Consider the following 4,255-nt stretch of genomic DNA (forward strand, 5'->3'; position numbering starts at 1 on the left):
CAACAAAGGAGATGACAATAACATCCATGAAAAAATGCATTAGTAGATTTAGTCATTTAAAACATGAGAATAAAAATAAATTATGTCTGTTTAATACTTTTTGCAGCATATTTCAGATCTGAGGTGCATGATAACAGAAAGCAGATCTCCCTGCTCTGCATGAAGTACAGCCATGATTTGGTGAAATGATTAATAACATTGCAATAAGAAAGGGTCTTCTTACAGACAAAGTAGGGAAGACAATATGAAGAAATAAGATTTTTCAATGAAAATCTTTTTAAAGCTCTACAATCAGTAAACTCTGTAACAAACATGATCTGTAATTGTTTCAAAACTCACCAGACGACTTCATGATTGGCTGGAGGACAGGACACAAAACACAGGGTTGTGGTAACTGTAATATGTCCTCAGGACACCTGAATGGAGACTGTGCTGTGGCTGAGAAATAAAAATGAGGTCAAGCAGGGTGTTCTTGTCTGTAGTGGCAGAAGTGATCAGCTGTGAATACCCTCTAGACTGAAACTGCTCCAGAATCTGTTTTCTTCCACTCTGTAACTGGTTCTCATTAAAATCTCCACACACAATTATTGGGTGACAGTCCATTATTTCAAGTGAATCTAAAAGACTTACCAGGTTTTGCATGAATGGTGTCAAACTGTAGTCTGGAGGTCTGTACACAACAGCAATGAGCGCAGGGAATGGAGCCTGAACCTTTAACACTAAGAACTCAAGATCAGTGACATTATGCAGATACTGTTTTACCTGAACCTGAAAATGATTCCTCAAATACACAACAACTCCACCACCACTTCTGCTGGCCATGTGAGGAAAGTTTGTGTAGGACACATGTCTGTTGCGTTTGAACATGGTGTAGCCGTCCAAATGAAGACTGTCTGCAACAAAGGAGCCTTGGAGGTGAGACTCAGTGAGACACAAAACATCTGCTAAACACATTTCATGATGACTCTTGATGTCACTGATGTGAGATGGCAAACCCTCCGTATTGTGATGGATCAGTGTAAGAGTGTCAGGTCTGCTGGCTGTTTCTCTGACCTGAAGAAGAGGCATCATTTCCTCAACGCTGGCTTGTCTCATGGTTTGAGCGCTGCAGTTACCTCGGGATTGGCGTAAATCTTTTTCTCATCCAAGTCCTGTAAATAGAGTCCACTGAGAGACGTCACCCTGCTGAGAGCAACATAAGCCATACCTGGTTCAAAAATGTTCTTCATTGAAACTACAGCTGTCTGTGTTGTAAGACCCTGAGTTTTGTGAATTGTGCAGGCGAATGCGAGCTTTACAGGAAACTGTCTGCGTGCATCGCTCCTTTAAACTTCAGACTCTCCTCTGCTCTCTCAATATAAACCAGGTCATCAGATGCTGCATTAGCACTGCGGTTGTGTCTCATAGGCTGCCGGTTGTCCATTCTGAGCCCCAGTTTAATTATTTGTCCATCATTTTCAGATCTCACCACCTTTATCAGTATACCAAAAGCACCATTGACCAAACCGTTTAGTGTGTCCAAGTTTCTGGTAAGCATCACTCGAGCTCCTTCAGCAACATTCAGGGTGTCGGGTAAATCATTTCGCCCACCTGTAAATGGTTTGTCTCTTCGTGCCATTCTGCCTGTACATTTATCCTTCTGGAAATCGTCTGCATTGATGATTATAATGTTTGAATGAAGCTTCTTGAGCGTATCTGTGTTGTGGGATTCCACATTCTTGTTGGTGGCATAAATGTGTAAGACCTCGATTGGACATTCTTCTGGTGCAGTCACAGCCTGTGACAACAAATCTCTGTCGCACTGAGAAAGCTCATCTGTCTTTTCTTTGATTCTAATCCTGTTCAACATCTCTGCAAAGGCCACATCATCTTTCTGACGCATGATCTCGGTTAGAGTGATCATCTGAAAATGTTCCTGCCATAGGTCAATCTGTTCTGGATCATAAACACAGAGAGGTTTAGACTGTCGCACTGGTGGCAGCTGGTAAAAATCTCCAACAGCTAAAACTGACATTCCACCAAAAGGTCTCTGAGTGCCTTTGATTTGTTTCAGTCTTGCATCCACATAAGCAAAAAGGGTTTTGAAACCATTGAAATCTCATCAACAACAATAATTTCAGCATTTATAAGCTCACATCTGACTTCATCTAGTTGGTTACCAAGTCCTTGAATGGGTGGTTTCAGACTCCTGGGTAGTTTCAGTAGAGAATGTAACGTAGAGCCATTGATAGAAAAAAGCTGCCCGGTAAATGACGTCAGTAAAACAGTTGGATTTGATATGTCAGCTTCTTCTGCATTAGCAGGCAGTCTGCTCAGGATCTTTGATGCTTCAGAGTGAATACATTTAATCAGATGTGACTTTCCAGTTCCTGCACCACCGTTGATATAGAAGAAAAATGGATCTGGGTTCAAACCACAAACTCGCTGAATACACCAGTCTCTTATAGCATAGAACACGCAGGCCTGCTTCTGGTTCAGATTCTGATACATTACACGCACCACAGCGGGATCTACTGCAGGTTGTTCTCTGACGGCTCTGATCTCTGTTACAGCATCAGACTGACGACTGTAGTCGGGAACATTCTCCTGTTCGTTCTCATCATCAGAATGTCTCTCAGGAAGATTCTCATCACATTGCAGCCTCACAACTTCAGATTCAGGAGCCAGATTACACCATTCATCAATCACAACATCCCTATTTTGTTCAAACTCTTCCAGTGCACTCTCAATATCCTCAGAGTTCTTCTCATACTTGTCTTTATTTCTCTTCACAACCCTTTTCACAGACTCACTGTGGTCTGAACATGGAAGTCGTACAAAACCTGAGTTGTAGAAGGACTGATAGGTTTGGAACCCTTGTGGTTTCAGTTCCTGCTCTGATCTGTGTGGAAGGTAAAGTCTCAACAGTCGTCCATAATATTGCTCAGGGTCTTTTTCCTGTGAACAGTGGTAATACCTGATTATAGCTGGTTTATCATTCTTTCGCCTTTGTACAAATCCAAGCTGATTTAGAAGAGGAAGCACATCTTTTCCTTCATTTGGACCACTCACCAACCGGCACAAGGCAGCAAAATCAGCCAGTGACATTTCCTCATATTCTGGTGTCTCAGGTCTGCATTTGTATTTATCACTCAAACTTGTCATCCAAATATTACAACTGTCATGTGTTGTGGATTCCAGGTAGCTCATCGGGCGACTCATTTTTACTGGGTTATCATCTGTTGGTACAAATACAACACTGCGGGAACATTTTTTCATTTTTAGGCCACAGACTCGAGTCACACACTCCTGTGCACTGATTTCTCTCTTTTTGAATAAGCCTGCATCACAGCTCTCATTTCATCACATTCATTGACCGTGTTCTTATCAGAGTTATCAATAACTGTCTTCAGGTATTCAGAGAGGCCAGATTCTTTCTTCGTTATATATTTACAGAGATATTCTATACATGAATAGGCATTCAATATTAACGAGACATCTAAATTAGAGTTCCAGGCTTCAAGCAGGTCTGAGTTGTAATTGTTGATCCAACAGTCCTTTGGGTCACGTTTCAGAATCAGCGCTGTTTTCTTGTTTATGTCTTGGAGGCATTGCTCATACTCATTCATTGTCAAGTTGCATCGTGACAGAATCTGCTCTATGGTGAGAGAAGCAGCTTCAGGTTCCTTCAGCAGGTTCATCAAAGGTCTGAGTTTTGCTTTTGCAGCTTCAGTGTCTGAATCCTCATCCTGTCTCACAATCATTGTTCTTGTGGATGGTGGTTTTGGAAACCCAAATCTACAACCAGAGTTCACACTCTTAAAGCATGTCTTTGTGTGGTTTTTGCTGTGCTTTTGTAGTTCAGCGACTTTTTTTGTGCAGTTCAGGCTGTTTTTCTGGATCAGGGAGTTGAGCTGAGATGTATCTGTCCACAAAGTCACAGACAGTTTGGTCATCATCCACATCTACTTCTACCTTTTCTCTAATCCACAGCAACATGTGTATATGAGGACTACCTCTGTGCTGGAACTCAACTCTGTAAAAGTAATCAATGATTTCACCAAGGGGTGTGCAGGAGAAAAAGCAAATCTCTGAACAAAGCCTCAACACGTTTATCAAACATTCGCATGGTGGTTACTGGATTTGATCTTAGAATTTCACACTTTTCTGACCAGTCCAGGGCTTCAAAATCAACCTCTTCACCTTGCTGTCTCTTTATTGCTTGAATCACTTCAGGCCATCTCATCTCAGCAGCAGAGAAAGTGACAAAGAACTG

Source organism: Oreochromis aureus, linkage group 3 (genome assembly GCF_013358895.1).
Source record: "Oreochromis aureus strain Israel breed Guangdong linkage group 3, ZZ_aureus, whole genome shotgun sequence".
NCBI lineage: Eukaryota > Metazoa > Chordata > Actinopteri > Cichliformes > Cichlidae > Oreochromis > Oreochromis aureus.